Below are 17,457 nucleotides of genomic sequence, written 5' to 3' on the forward strand. Positions count from 1 at the left end.
AACCAAAATTAGAAAAATGCTGTCTCTGTCCAAATATATATGGACCTAACTGTACTCTGTAATTAGTCCTTAGAAGGACTGTTGGTTTAGCTGGATTTGTGTAAAATATTATCGTATACCCACACTATCTGATAAACCCCCAAATCTGACCCTATCTCGGCAGCATCTGTCACTACACTGTCTGAATCAGGAGCTAAATGCGACGAGCAGGGCGCCGCCAGGTCTCTTATAGACCCGATGATGCTGTGCGGCCAGCCAATCACTGTAATGCCACATATTACAGTGTGTGACAGACAATCCTTTCTTGTTGATTGGCTCTCTAAAGAGCGTCAAGCATGCAGGGCAAGGACCCAAGCTCCCATCGAGCAAACCCAGAAAAGCTTGTTGCTTGCTGAGTACCGTGAATACAGCTATGCTCGGGCAAGTAACGATCATTACTGAGTATGCCCACTTATCGCTACTCATAGCTAGTAATGAGCGAGCAGTAAACTGCTTGGGTTCTCAATTTGAGTATCGAGCATAATGTACGCCAATTAAACAGACAAGCATTTTTCCAGCAGGTGAGAGAGAGCTATATCCAGGCTGTAGTGCTGCACAGCTCAGGGACCCGAGCACTCGAGCACCATACGATAACTCGGCACTGTTCAGTATTCAATCGAGCATCCAAATGCTCAATCAAGTATCGAGTAGGGGCGAGCATGTTTGCCCATCACTACTCATGGAATAACATTTTATGCATATTTCATAGTATATATTGTATATATTGGTATATAAAATTGCCACTGTTAAAAAGTGGTCCAAATGGTTATTTATACAAAAATGAACAGTTGCTTATAGATGTTCGAATTTAATTATTTTCAGCTAAAAGAAAAGTTGTGGCATCATTTTATTAAGGATGCAACTCACATTCACGCCAAAGTTATGAGTGTGATTGGTTTGTCCCCAATAAAACAAAGGTATTCACGGAGACAAATGAAAGCCAAGAACTCATTAAGATCAGGCTCTGTTTGGAGACAGGTTTACAAGTGATGCATATCCATGAAGAGATTAATTTTACATTTTCTAAAAGTTAATAGCAGCCAAAATGTCAAGCTTGTAGGCCACAATGCTGTGGGAATACTGTCGGAATCCAGTGTCTGAAATGATTCATTATTATTTCGTATCGATCTGTTCACAACTACACAACATGTATTGTATGTTTAACCCTGACATTATAGTGTATTTAGTGCTATTACATGAATCTTTCTTCAATAAGATGACATTAAGAATTTATTGGGATACTGAATCAGTATGTAAAATGGTAAAGAATTTTACATCATTGTAGTTAAATTTCATTCATTCTTCTGTATATATTTTCATTGAATTCTGTAGATAATTTGGTAAAGGCTTCTTTAGAAAAAGTTAAAAAAATAGATATGTAAATATAGCATCTATTATTAGTCCACAATGAAGCTGCACTCCTCACTAAATAATACAAAATTGCTTCTCAGCAATTTTCTCATACTTTTGTGTTCAAGTCTGTTAGTGAATAAAATCACCAAGCAACCAAAAGTGCATTTACCATAAAGCTTTATTATTACAATGTGGTCGTATAATAAAGTACACATACTATTTAATTTGTGCCATATAATTCATTTTTAAACTAGCCCCATTTTGCACTTACCACAACCCACAGATGTCCCCTTTGGTACTATTTACCTTTCAGTTGTCAAAGGAACTGTCCTGCTATATGTGAAGCACAGTCTTTTTCAGGTGGTTTACTTCCAGCATAGCTTGGCACTGCCTTTACCACAGATATGCTAAATGAAGGATGTCTACTCTTGTACTCTGCATGACCGATTTTATCTTCTGCCATATACACCAGTATAGTTGTCATGTGATTTTATATAATTGTTAGTCCTCTTTCACACTTCTGTTTTTTACAATTAGTCACAATCCATCAAAATGTTGAAAAAGATAGATCCTGTGCAGATTGTAAAAAAACTCATGCAATGGATCAGTTTTTTTGACGGATCCGTCGAGGCAGTTGTTGCCAGAATTTAATGCTATGTGCACACGTTCTGTATGCGTCTTTGCAGCTTTTTTTAGCTGTGAAAACGCATACACTGCATTGACCCATCCTCTGTATCTAGCTATCGCCCTATATCACTTCTCCCTTATGCCTCCAAACTACTGGAACAACATGTTTACCTTGAACTGTCCTCCCATCTCTCTTCTTGCTCCCTCCTTGACCGCTCACAATCTGGCTTCCGGTCACACCATTCCACTGAAACTGCCCTAATTAAGGTCACCAATGACCTCTTAACCGCCAAGAGCAAGCGACACTACTCTGTCCTCCTCCTCTTCAACCTGTCGGCTGCCTTTGACACAGTGGACCATTCCCTATTATTACAGACCCTCTCATCCCTTGGCATCACAGACTTAGCCCTATCCTGGATCTCATCATACCTAACAGACCGGACATTCAGCGTCTCCCACTCGCACACCACCTCCTCACCTCGCCCCCTATCTGTCGGAGTCCCACAAGGCTCAGTCCTTGGGCCCCTGCTCTTCTCCATTTACACCTTTGGCCTGGGACAGCTCATAGAATCTCATGGCTTTCAGTATCACCTCTATGCTGATGACACACAGATCTACATCTCTGGACCAGATATCACCTCCCTTCTAACCAGAATCCCTCAATGTCTGTCCACAATTTAATCCTTCTTCTCCGCTAAATTTCTGAAACTTAACATGGACAACACAGAATTCATCATCTTTTCCCCATCTCATGCGACCCCCCCAACGAACCTATCCATTACAGTAAATGGCTGCCCACTCTCCCCAGTCCCACAATCTCGCTGCCTCGGGGTAATCCTTGACGTTGATCTCTCCTTCAAACCACATATCCAAGCCCTTTCCACTTCCTGCCGACTTCAACTGAAAAATATTTCATGAATCCGTTCATTCCTCAACCAAAAATCTGCAAAAACCCTAGTCTATGCCCTCATCATCTCTTGCCTTGACTACTGCAACCTCCTGCTCTGTGGCCTCCCCTCTAACACTCTCGCACCCCTCCATCTATTCTAAACTCTGCTGCCCGACTAATGCACCTGTCCCCCCGCTATTTCCCAGCCTCTCCCCTCTGTCAATCCCTTCACTGGCTCCCCACTGCCCAGAGACTCCAGTACAAAACCCTAACCATGACGTACAAAGCCATCCACAACCTGTCTCCTCCATACATCTGTGACCTCGTCTCCCAGTACTTACCTACACGCAACCTCCGATCCTCACAATATCTCCTTCTCTACTCCCCTCTTATCTCCTCTTCCCACAATCGTATACAAGATTTATCTCGCGTATCACCCCTACTCTGGAACCCTCTACCACAACACATCAGACTCTCGCCTACCATCGAAACCTTCAAAAAGAACCTTAAGACCCACCTCTTCCGACAAGCCTACAACCTGCAGTAACCACCGATCGACCAAACCGCTGCATGACTAGCTCTATCCTCACCTACTGTATTCTCACCCATCCCTTGTAGATTGTGAGCCTTCGCAGGCAGGATCCTCACTCCTCCTGTACCAGTTATGACTTGTATTGTTTAAGATTATTGTACTTGTTTTTATTATGTATACCACTCCTCACATGTAAAGCGCCATGGAATGGCCATGATGTTCCCGGCAGCTCCCGTTCACAGTGATGCCTTGCGAGACAATGACCTGTGATGACGTAGTTGTCTCACAAGTCGCAAGGCATCACTGGGAACAGGAGCTGCCAGGAGCTTAGCGAGCATCGGGAAGGCTGCGGGGGATGCCGGAAGGTAAGAATATAACAATTTTTGTATTTTTTAAATTATTTTTAACATTATATCTTTTTACTATTGATGCTGCATAGGCAGCATCAATAGTAAAAAGAGAGAGTGAGATCGAGAGAGAATTTCCCTGACAGGAAAATCTTCCAGGCATGCTCAGTTTCAAAACACGGCATCAGTGGCTGGATTTCTGCTTTTGACAGTCAGTGATGGATCCTTCATCCATAGGCTTCCATCATAGCCAACGACGGACAGCGCAGGATCCGTCGCTGGGTGATTTTCCAACGTACATAAAAAACGTTTCTATGTGTGGTGTCACCTCCCGACTGACAGCGTTTTTACGATGGATCCAGCGCACGACGGATGAAACGGAAGGCCATCTGTTACAATCCGTCGCTAATACAAGTCTATGAGAAAAAACGGATCCAGCATAAACATTTGCTAGGACCGTTTTTTTCACAAAATGACAGATTTTGACGGAAACAAAAAGACGGAAGTGTGAAAGAGGCCTTAGCTGCAATCCAGCAGTACTCAACTGTACTAGACATATAATTCCCTGTACTACATGTCTAATTCCCTCTTTGCAAACATAATTAAAGTTGGTCATCTGACACTGTACTTCACAGAGAACATTTCAGTCCTCAACTTTCAGAAGAATGGGGGAGATGAAAAATTTATGGCCCTTGCCTGCCTGTGTCACAGAACTGGCAGACAAACTACTTTAGGCTGCAATGTCCTGCTTTATAAGTTATGACTACTGAGGTTTTTATGAACAGCATATACAAGTACAAAACAGATATGAAATGGTAAGAAAGGATGTGGAGAAGGCCAAACTTTTAAATTCCTATTTTGCATCTGTTTTCTCTCAGAAAGGAAATGTAACATCATCTGATCTTCATTGCCCTATTAAAGGAATAGAAGAGTCCAGGATATCTATAAACCGAAAGATAGTGAGGAAACACTTAGCTAACATAAATGAATTCAAGTCTCCAGGTCCAGATGAATTGCACCCCAGAGTGCTGAAGGAGATATCAGAAGAAATTTTTGAAAAACTCTCCATAATCTTTGAAAATTCTTGGAGAACAGGAGAAGTCCCAGAAGACTGGAAAAGAGCAAATGTTGTTCCTATGTTCAGAAAGGGGAAGAGGGTGGACCCAGGGAACTATAGCCCAGTGAGTCTGACTTCTATACCAGGAAAGATCTTTGCGTAAATTATTAAACAACATGTATGTAAGTACCTAGATAAGAATGAAGTGATTAACCAGAGTCAGCATGGGTTTGAAACTAATAAGTCATGTCAGACTAACTTAATTTCCTTCTATGACAGAATCACTGACTGGCTAGATCAGGGAAAAGCTGTAGATATAGTATATCTTGACTTCAGCAAAACATTTGACAAAGTATCTCACACAATCCGTAATGAAAACATGACTAAGTATGGAACGGATAAGGTAACTGTTAGGTGGATTCATAACTGGCTTAGAGATCGGACCCAAAGAGTGGTCATAAATGGCTGCACATCCAGTTGGAAGAATGTCTCAAGTGGTGTACCACAGGGTTCTGTCCTGGACCCTGTATTGTTGAACATCTTTTTCAAAGATTTAGATGAAGGAATTGAGGGTACACTAATTAAATTTGCTGATGACACAAAGCTAGGAGGGATAGCTAATACTAAAGAAGAGAGAGAGATGATTCAAAATTATATAAAAAACTTGAACACAGGGTAGCAACATACAGAATGGTTTTTAACAAGAAAAATGCAATGTACCACATCTGGGCAATAAAAATGAAAAAATCATATACAGAATGGGAGGAATAGGGCTAAGCAACAGCACATGTGAAAAATACTTGGGTAGACTAATAGGTCATAAATTGAACATGAGTCAACAGTGTGATGCAGCTGCAAAATAGGCAAATGCAATTCTGAGATGTATTAACAGAAGCATACAGTCTAGATCACGCAAAGTCATTATTGCCCTCTACTCCTCTTTGGTCAGACCCCATCTGGAATATTGTGTCCAGTTTTGGGCACCACATTTTAAAAAAAGACATCAACATACTGGAGCAAGTTCAGAGAAGAGCGACCAGAATGGTGATTGGTCTGCAAACCATGTCCTTTATGGAAGGTTACAGGATTTGGGAATGTTTAGCTTGCAAAAAGGAAGACTGAGAGGAGGCTTATTGGCTGTCTACAAATATCTTAAGGGCTGTTACATTGTAGAAGGATCATCTTTTTTCTCATTTACACACGGAAAGACTAGAATCAATGTGATGAAATTGAAAGGGAGGAGACACATATTAGATATGATTAGGGTAATCAATGAGTGGAACAGGCTGCCACGAGAGGTGGTGAGTTCTCCTTCCATGGAAGTCTTCAAACAGAGGCTGGAAAGACATCTGTCTGGTGTTATTTAGTAAATCCTGCTTTGAGAAGGGGGTTGGACCAGATGACCCAGGAGGTCCCTTCCAACTCTACCATTCTATAATTCTATGATTCAACTTTCCATACCCACTATATATATATATATATATATATATACAGTGGGGCAAAAAAGTATTTAGTCAGTCAGCAATAGTGCAAGTTCCACCACTTAAAAAGATGAGAGGCGCCTGTAATTTACATCATAGGTAGACCTCAACTATGGGAGACAAACTGAGAAAAAAAAATCCAGAAAATCACATTGTCTGTTTTTTTAACATTTTATTTGCATATTATGGTGGAAAATAAGTATTTGGTCAGAAATAAACAATCAAGATTTCTGGCTCTCACAGACCTGTAACTTCTTCTTTAAGAGTCTCCTCTTTCCTCCACTCATTACCTGTAGTAATGGCACCTGTTTAAACTTGTTATCAGTATAAAAAGACACCTGTGCACACCCTCAAACAGTCTGACTCCAAACTCCACTACGGTGAAGACCAAAGAGCTGTTAAAGGACACCAAAAACAAAATTGTAGCCCTGCACCAGGCTGGGAAGACTGAATCTGCAATAGCCAACCAGCTTGGAGTGAAGAAATGAACAGTGGGAGCAATAATTAGAAAATGGAAGACATACAAGACCACTGATAATCTCCCTCGATCTGGGGCTCCACGCAAAATCCCACCCCGTGGGGTCAGAATGATCACAAGAACGGTGAGCAAAAATCCCAGAACCACGCGGGGGGGCCTAGTGAATGAACTGCAGAGAGCTGGGACCAATGTAACAAGGCCTACCATAAGTAACACACTATGCCACCATGGACTCAGATCCTGCAGTGCCAGACGTGTCCCACTGCTTAAGCCAGTACATGTCCGGGTCCGTCTGAAGTTTGCTAGAGAGCATTTGGATGATCCAGAGGAGTTTTGGGAGAATGTCCTATGGTCTGATGAAACCAAACTGGAACTGTTTGGTAGAAACACAACTTGTCATGTTTGGAGGAAAAAGAATACTGAGTTGCATCCATCAAACACCATACCTACTGTAAAGCATGGTGGTGGAAACATCATGCTTTTGGGCTGTTTCTCTGCAAAGTGGCCAGGACGACTGATCCGGGTACATGAAAGAATGAATGGGGCCATGTATCGTGAGATTTTGAGTGCAAACCTCCTTCCATCAGCAAGGGCATTGAAGATGAAACGTGGCTGGGTCTTTCAACATGACAATGATCCAAAGCACACCGCCAGGGCAACGAAGGAGTGGCTTCGTAAGAAGCATTTCAAGGTCCTGGAGTGGCCTAGCCAGTCTCCAGATCTCAACCCTATAGAAAACCTTTGGAGGGAGTTGAAAGTCCGTGTTGCCAAGCGAAAAGCCAAAAACATCACTGCTCTAGAAGAGATCTGCATGGAGGAATGGGCCAACATGCCAACAACAGCGTGTGGCAACCTTGTGAAGACTTACAGAAAACGTTTGACCTCTGTCATTGCCAACAAAGGATATATTACAAAGTATTGAGATGATATTTTGTTTCTGACCAAATACTTATTTTCCACCATAATATGCAAATAAAATGTTAAAAAAACAGACAATGTGATTTTCTGGATTTTTTTTTCTCAGTTTGTCTCCCATAGTTGAGGTCTACCTATGATGTAAATTACAGACGCCTCTCATCTTTTTAAGTGGTGGAACTTGCACTATTGCTGACTGACTAAATACTTTTTTGCCCCACTGTATATATATATATATATATATACAGTGCCTACAAGTAGTATTCAACCCCCTGCAGATTTAGCAGGTTTACACATTTGGAATTAACTTGGCATTGTGACATTTGGACTGTAGATCAGCCTGGAGGTGTGAAATGCACTGCAGCAAAAAAAGAATGTTATTTCTTTGTTTTTGTTTTTTTTTTAATTGTGAAAAGTCTTTTCAGAGGGTCATTTATTATTCAACCCCTCAACCCACCAGAATTCTGTTTGGTTCCCCTAAAGTATTAAGAAGTAGTTCAGGCACAAAGAACAATGAGCTTCACATGTTTGGATTAATTATCTCTTTTTCCAGCCTTTTCTGACTATTTAAGACCCTCCCCAAACTTGTGAACAGCACTCATACATGGTCAACATGGGAAAGGCAAAGGAGCATTCCAAGGCCATCAGAGACAAGATCGTGGAGGGTCACAAGGCTGGCAAGGGGTACAAAACCCTTTCCAAGGAGTTGGGCCTACCTGTCTCCACTGTTGGGAGCATCATCCGGAAGTGGAAGGCTTATGGAACTACTGTTAGCCTTCCACGGCCTGGACAGCCTTTGAAAGTTTCCTCCCGTGCTGAGGCCAGGCTTGTCCGAAGAGTCAAGGCTAACCCAAGGACAACAAGGAAGGAGCTCCGGGAAGATCTCATGGCAGTGGGGACATTGGTTTCAGTCAATACCATAAGTAACGTACTCCACCGCAATGGTCTCCGTTCCAGACGAGCCCGTAAGGTACCTTTACTTTCAAAGCGTCATGTCAAGGTTTGTCTACAGTTTGCTCATGATCACTTTGAGGACTCTGAGACTGACTGGTTCAAGGTTCTCTGGTCTGATGAGACCAAGATCAAGATCTTTGGTGCCAACCACACACGTGACATTTGGAGACTTGATGGCACTGCATACGACCCCAAGAATACCATCCCTACAGTCAAGCATGGTGGTGGCAGCATCATGCTGTGGGACTGTTTTTCAGCCAAGGGGCCTGGCCATCTGGTCCGCATCCATGGGAAGATGGATAGCACGGCCTACCTGGAGATTTTGGCCAAGAACCTCCGCTCCTCCATCAAGGATCTTAAGATGGGTCGTGATTTCATCTTCCAACAAGACAACGACCCAAAGCACACAGCCAAGAAAACCAAGGCCTGGTTCAAGAGGCAAAAAATCAAGGTGTTGCAGTGGCCTAGTCAGTCTCCAGACCTTAACCCAATTGAAAACTTGTGGAAGGAGCTCAAGATTAAAGTCCACATGAGACAACCAAAGAACCTAGATAATTTGGAGAAGATCTGAATAGAGGAGCGGGCCAAGATAACTCCAGAGACCTGTGCCGGCCTGATCAGGTCTTATAAAAGACGATTATTAGCTGTAATTGCAAACAAAGGTTATTCCACAAAATATTAAACCTAGGGGTTGAATAATAATTAACCCACACTTTTATGTTTAAAATTTATAAAAATTTAACTGAGCAACAAAACTTTTTGGTTTGTAAGATTTATGCATCTGTTAATAAATCCTGCTCTTGTTTGAAGTTTGAAGGCTCTAACTTATTTGCATCTTATTAAACCTGCTAAATCTGCAGGGGGTTAAATACTACTTGTAGGCACTGTATTTATATATATATATATATATATATATATATATATATATAGTACAGACCAAAAGTTTGGACACACCTTCTCATTTAAAAAATCTTCTGAATTTTCATGACTATGAAGATTGTACATTCACATTGAAGGCATCAAAACTATGAATTAACACATGTGGAATTATATACTTAACAAAAAAGTGTCAAACAACTGAAGTTATGTCTTATATTCTAGGTTCTTCAAAGTAGCCACCTTTTGCTTTGATGACTGCTTTGCACACTCTTGGCATTCTCTTGATGAGCTTCAAGAGGCAGTCACCGGAAATGGTGTTCACTTCACAGGTGTGCCCTGTCAGGTTTAATAAGTGGGATTTCTTGCCTTATAAATAGTGTTGGGACCATCAGTTGTGTTATGCAGGAGTCTGCTGGATACACAGCTGATAGTCCTACTGAATAGACTGCTAGAATTTGTATTATGGCAAGATAAAAGCAGCTAAGTAAAGAAAAAAGAGTGGCCATCATTACTTTAAGAAATGAAGGTCAGTCAGTCCCAAAAATTGGGAAAACTTTGAAAGTGTCCCCAAGTGCAGTGGCAAAAGCCATCAAGCGCTACAAAGAAACTGGCTCACGTGAGGACAGCCCCAGTAAAGGAAGACCAAGAGTCATCTCTGCTTCTGAGGATAGGCTTATCCGAGTCACCAGCCTCAGAAATTGCAGGTTAACAGCAGCTCAGATTAGAGACCAGGTCAATGCCTCACAGACTTCTAGCAGCAGACACATCTCTACAACAACTGTTAAGAGGAGACTTTGTGCAGCATGCCTTCATGGTAAAATAGCTGCTAGGAAACCACTGCTAAGGACAGACAACAAGCAGAAGAGACTTGTTTGGGCTAAAGAACACAAGGAATGGACATTAGACCAGTGGAAATCTGTGCTTTGGTCTGATGAGTCCAAATTTGTGATCTTTGGTTCCAACGACCGTGTCTTTGTGCGATGCAGAAAAGGTGAACGGATGGACTCTACATGCCTGGTTCCCACCGTGAAGCATGGAGGAGGAGGTGTGATGGTGTGGGGGTGCTTCAAAATTGAAGGCATACTGAACCAGCATGGCTACCACAGTATCTTGCAGCGGCATGCTATTCCATCCGGTTTACGTTTAGTTGGACCATCATTTATTTTTCAACACGACAATGACCTCAAACACACCTCCAGCTGTGTAAAGGTTATCTGATCAAGAAGGAGACTGATGGGGTGCTACGCCAGATGACCTGGCCTCCACAGTCACCAGACCTGAACCCAATCGAGATGGTTTGGGGTGAGCTGGACCACAGAGTGAAGGCAAAAGGGCCAACAAGTGCTGAGCATCTCTGGGAACTCCTTCAAGACTGTTGGAAGACCATTTCCGGTGACTACCTCTTGAAGCTCATCAAGACAATGCCAAGAGTTTTCAAAGCAGTCATCAAAGCAAAAGGTGGCTACTTTGAAGAATCTGGAATATAAGACATATTTTAATTTGTTTCACACTTTTTTGTTAAGTATATAATTCCACATGTGTTAATTCATAGTTCTGATGCCTTCAGTGTGAATGTACAATTTTCATAGTCATGAAAATACAGAAAAATCTTTGATTGAGAAGGTGTGTCCAAACTTTTGGTCTGTACTGTACCTCAGAAAGATGGTAAGACGAGCCATGCAAAAATGACCCCGGGGATGATGTGGAGGCTTTTTTAGCTGAGTTTGAGCAGGTAGCGGACCGTGAGAAGCTACCACCAGATCAGTGCTGGCCCCCTATCTGACTGGTGAGCCCCAGAAGGCTTATTATGATTTGGCATTACAGGATGCACAGGAGTATGCAAAGTTAAAGACTGAACTTTTGGCACATGCAGGAGTGACTATGTCAGTCAGAGCACAAAGGGTTCACCACTGTGCATACTGTGGACCGCCTCAATCCCAAATGTTCGACCAATTACATCTGGTGCAAAAATTGCTACAGCCAGAATCCTCCACCCCAGCCCAGATGGCCTGGCGCCTTGTCATGGATCAGTTTGTGTACTCCCTTCCTAGGCTTCTGCAGACCTGGGTTGCCCAGGGAGATCCCCAAACTGCAGATGAACTGGTGGGCCTAGTGGAACGGTTCCAGGTGGCTGAGAGGTCCCCAAGGAAGCCAGGGAGTGGTACTTCATCATACTGAGGTACCCAGTGAGAACTTGATTCCCAAAAGATGAAAAGTGTTAGCACCACACCAGATTCCTCTCTGATAGGCAGGGTCTCGGGCGTGTCCCTTCACTCACTCATGCTTCAGACAGTTCTTCCCTTCCCCATGCTCTGCATGATTTCAGACAGTCCTCTAGTCATGTCCTTAGGGCATGCGCGCTTGTGCTCCTGCCCTCTTAAAGGGTCAGTGCATGCACTTGCTATTTCCTTCCCAGCCAATGGCTGGGGGACATTATGTATATATTGCTTCCTCCCTACTGAGGAGGTGCCTGAGCAACCTTCTTGTTTACAGTAAATATTCTGTAAGTTCGCATCTCAGTGCAAATCCTGTTTGCTGCAACATAGTGCAAATCCTGCCTGCTGCAGTCTAAGTGCAAATCCTGCCTGCTGCACTCTGATGCAAATCCTGCCTGCTGCACTCTAATGCAAATCCTGTCTGCTGCACTCTAATGCTATTTCAGCCTGCTGCACTCTGATGCAAATCCTGCCTGTTGCACTCTGATGCAAATCCTGGTTCTGCACTCTGATGCAAATCCTGCCTTCTGCACTTTGATGCAAATCCTGCCTGCTGCACTCTGATGCAAATCCTGCCTGCTGCATTCTGATGCAAATCCTGCCTGCTGCACTCTGATGCATATCCTGCCTGCTGCACCCTGATGCAAATCTTGCTTGCTGTACTCTGATGCAAACTCTGTCTGCTGCACTCGGATACGAACTTGGTATGCTGCATTCTGATACAAGCTCTGCCTGCTGCTCCATCCAGTCTGTTCTTCTGGATCCAGCTGCTCAGCGACAGTTGGTCTGTCCTGGAGTGGCACCTGGCATTCATTGGGAGCCAAGCCTAACTTTACCAACATTGGCTCTAGTGAACATTCTGGTGTTCAGTTAGTTACGTCCACCAGGCTCTCCGCAGTCCATGGCACAGTGGTTCCACAAACCACATTGGTGACATAAAGCCACCACTGGGTGAAGTCCTAGATACCAAGGGGTCACTTAGGGGTTGTCAAAGGTCATAGGTAAAGACTTGGTTTGCTGGAGGTGTCATGGTCCTGGACATATAGCTGTCCATTGTAGGGTTGAGCAAAACGGGTCGAAATTGTTCAAAAGTCGCCGACTTTTGGCAAGGTCGGGTTTCATGAAACCCGACCCGACCCCAGTGGGGGGTCGGCCATGAAGTCGGCGATCTTTTGAATCTGGAATCGGAATTCCGATCCCGATTCCCGATATGTTTAAGATATCGGGAATTGGTATCGGAATTCAGATTAAAGTGTAAAATATAGAATTAAAATAAAAAATATTGCAATACTTACCCTCTGACGCGCCCTGGTACTAACCGGCAGCCTTCCTCCTTCGAATCCGCGCTTCTAGGACCTTGCCGTGACGTCGCGGTGACGTCGCGGCTTGTGATTGGCCGCGCGGCCGCCCATGTGACCGCTCGCGCGGCCAATCACAAGCCGCGACGTCACCCGCGACGTCACCGAAGGTCCTGGAAGGGCTGATTCTTAGGAAGGAAGGCTGTCGGAAGGAAGCAGGGCGCTTCCGAGGGTGAGTATATACCTAATAGGAATATACTCACCCTCGGAAGCGCCCTGCTTCCTTCCGACAGCCTTCCTTCCTAAGAATCAGCCCTTCCAGGACCTTCGGTGACGTCGCGGGTGACGTCGCGGCTTGTGATTGGCCGTGCGAGCGGTCACATGGGCGGCCGCGCGGCCAATCACAAGCCGCGACGTCACCCGCGACGTCACCGAAGGTCCTGGAAGGCTGATTCTAAGGAAGGAAGGTTCCCGGTTAGTACCAGGGCGCGTCAGAGGGTAAGTATAAGGATATTTTTTATTTTAATTCTATATTTTACACTTAAATATGGATCCCAGGGCCTGAAGGAGAGTTTCCGCTCCTTCAGACCCTGGGAGCCATGGAAACCCAATGCACTGCATTGGGTTTCGAGTTTCGGCCGACCCCGCCCCCGACTTTTTTATAGGATCGGCCGATTTCACTCGACCCGACTTTTCCAAAAGTCGGGTTTCGTGAAACCCGACCCGATCCTATAAAAGTGAAGGTCGCTCAACCCTAGTCCATTGCTCCTTGTCCTCTGAAGAGATGGACTGTATCCTCTGAAGGCACTGCTCCTACTATGCCTACCCTGCCTGAAGTATGAACTATCAGCCCGGTGATGGGCTGCAGGCATGTCCTGTGTCAATAAAAGGGGTGCCGGTGACAGGACTCTTAACCTCAGAGAGTTTGGTGACCCTGGTAATGGCCACACTACCCCATCAGTTAATCCTGGGGAAACACATGGGGATACGCTGTATCCACGGGGATGCCAAGGACTATCCTGTCGCCAGAGTGTTGGTTAAAACAAATCGGGGTACGGCGTTCCATGAGGTCGGTATGGTTAAAGGTTTGCTGCATCCCGTGATAATTAGGAGGGACTTCAGCCTTTTTTGGGACTTGTGGGGGAAGGTGGAGCTGTCAAAGGATGCAGACATGAGCCAGCTCAACCTTGTTGAAACTCCACCACAGTGGGAGATGGATGAGTTCCCCTTGTGTGTCATGGCTGGTAATGAGGAAAAGATGGTTACCAGTGAACCTGAAATTCCTGATCTGGAGGTTTCTGGCAGGAATTTTGGGACTTCCCAAATGCAGGAATTAACTTTGAGAAATGTGTGGGAGAACGTGACTGTGATAAATGGGGTTGCCCAAGCTTCGGGAGCTGACACCAGGTTCCCATACTTTGCAGTCAATGGGGAGATGATGTATGGGGTTACTAAGCAGAGAGGGAAAGTATTAGAGCCGCTGCTAGTCCCGGGACACTATAGATGTAGAGTGCTAGATCTGGTCCATGCTCATGTCTTGAGGGGGTATCTATGTGTAGATAAGACCCAAGAACGAGTCCTTTAGAGGATTTACTGGGCTGGGTGTAACAGGGGCATTGTTAGTTTCTCCGGCTCCTGCCCTACCTGTCAGCTAACTGTTCCTGTATCCAACTTCTGCAGTCCCGTAGTTCTGTTACCATAATCAAAGTCCCATTTAACCAGATTGCCATAGACCTGGTCTGGCAATTCGTTAAATCAGCCAGGGGTCACCAGTGCATCCTCGTGACAATGGACAGCGCTACGAGGTACCCGGAAGCGGTACCCCTGAGAAACTCCTCAGTCTGAAGTATAGCATGAGAGCTAGTTCATATTTTCTCCTGGACAGGCCTGCCTAAAGAGATCCTGATGGACCAAGGGACACAGTTTATGTCCAAGATAATGAAGGAGTTGTGCAAGTCCCTTCACATTACCCAACTTAGGATGTAGGTGTACCATATGCAGACAGATGGCCTGGTGGAGAGGTTTAGTAAGAACCTGAAGTCCATGTTGAGGAAGGTCATGGGAAGGATTGACGAGATTGGGATTACCTCCTGCCATACCTACTGTTCTCCATCAGGGTAGTCCCTCATGCTTCTACAGGGTTCTCACCATTCGAGTTGTTATATGGACAGCACCCCAGGGGACTTGAGTAGAAGTTACAATCCACCAAAGCATCATCGAGCATGTGGTCCAAATGCAGGATCAAAATGCAAGGGTGATGCCAATTGTGAAGGAGAGTCTTCTTCAAACACAAGTAGCCCATGCAAAAGTCTACAACCGGGCCAAGTGGCAAAGGCCAGGCGAAGTGGTCGAGAAGTTGAGTGATGTTAACTATATGGTTCCCCAACCAGAGAGAAGGAAGCTGTACCAAGTGTACAACTTTAACCTGCTAAAGCTGTGGTGAGACAGGGATCTAGTAGAAGCACCATGCCTAGGGGCCCATCCTGAAGCCAAGAACCGGATTCCAGGCCTTCACAAGAAGTACACCACCGCTTACTTGGACACTGTTGGGATTTTCAGCTTGGATTGGGGAAGTCACCTGCCAAAGGTACAGGCGGTATTTGATGCCCTAAGGAAAGCGGGGTTTACTATAAACCTGAAGAAGTGCGCCCTTGAGAAACAGGAGGCAAATTACTTGCACTACATCATTGGAAGAGGTGAGATAAAGCCGCAAGTAAACAAAGTGGAGGTGATCCAGAAATGGACACAGCTGGTCTCCACTATGCAGGTCAGGGCATTCTTGGAATTGTGGTAAATTCTCCATTATTTATCCCAAACTTCACCATGATAGCTTCCCCCCTAACTGATCTTCTCAGCGGCACAAAGTTGACGATGGTCAAATGGTCCTTTGAAGCAGAGATGGCTTTCCAGGAGCTAAAGCTCATCCTGTGTCGACAGCCAGTCTTGATCGCACCCGACTTCACGAAGGAGTTTGACGGTTTAGGAGCTGTACTGTCCCAGGTAATAGATGGAAACAAACACCCAGTCCTATACCTGAGTAGAAAACTCTCCTCCTGTGAGAAGAGCTATGCCATCGTGGAGAAGGACACCCTGAGGTACTACCTGTTAGCCAGAAAGTTCAGGCTAATATTTGATCATACACCCCTGAGATGGTTGAGGGAAAAGAAGGGAAAGAATGTCCGTGTAACTAGGTGGTTTCTGGTGCTCCAGGACTTCACTTTCCATGTGGAGCACAGGCCAGGGAGGTTATATGGGAATGCAGATTACCTATCAAGAGTCCACTGTTTAGCAAATGAAGGTGCAAAAAACCCCAGCTTTGGGCAGAGGGGGGATATGTGACAGAGTCACTGGTGAAGTGATGGAGGGGAGATACATGTCACTGCGCATGATCTCGTCAGTGATGTGAAACCAGATTAGATTCCTCCAGCACTGTGTGTTGGGACAGTATATATAAAATTATATAATAGGCTGGTTTTGGTGCACATTCATAGAGCAAGGGGGAGATTGTCCAGTATCTCCTCCTGAAAAACTGCCAGGACCTGTGTGATGTCAGAATCATGTGATCAGTCACATGATGAATGAGTCACAAGGTCAGGGCTTAAAGGGAGCTTGTCACCCCCAAAATCGAAGATCAGCTAAGCCCACCAGCATCAGGGGCTTATCTACAGCATTCTGATGATGATGAGGTGTTAGATTCCAGTTGGCGTGAACATAGAGGCACACAGCTGAGTAGGTCAGCTGAGGAGGAAAACGATGCATCCTCAGCCACAACTGTGCCTCTGACCAGCAGCTTCTGTGGGTCTGCAGCTCACAGGGGTGGCAAAGGTTGCCTAGCCTGGACATTTTTTGACACAGAAAAGCATGAGCCAACTCACGTAATCTGCCCACTTTGCAAAACAAAAAACAGAGTCAAGATAAAAAAGTGCAATAATTTGACTACTACATGTATGAACCTTCAACATGCTTTACTGTGGGAATCCCACTGTGCAAAAATGTGGACCAACGGACCTCAGCAACCACCAGCCGACCCATCAATCACACCTACTTTTTCTTCCTACTCCTTTGTTACCGTGCGAATGATTGAGACGCAGGTCTTTGACCGCAGAACCTCAGGTTCTTTACCCGATTGACTCTCGCTGACTGCAGTTGTGGTCATGGAAAAGATTGTTTCCTCCTACTCATGACAAAGTTAAGAGGTTGAACTCCACCATCTCCAATTTGATGGCCACAGAAATGCTGCCTTTCCTGGTGAATATAGACAGTTTCTGAAAGCTGATGGCCGTCGTAGTCCCCCAGTACCAACCACCCAGTGGCCATTGCTTTTCTAAGAATGCAGTGCATGCACTACACCAGCATGTCACAGACAACATAACCTGGTCCTTGACAAAATCT

Source organism: Ranitomeya imitator, chromosome 4, assembly GCF_032444005.1.
Source record: "Ranitomeya imitator isolate aRanImi1 chromosome 4, aRanImi1.pri, whole genome shotgun sequence".
In the NCBI taxonomy this organism is placed as follows: domain Eukaryota; kingdom Metazoa; phylum Chordata; class Amphibia; order Anura; family Dendrobatidae; genus Ranitomeya; species Ranitomeya imitator.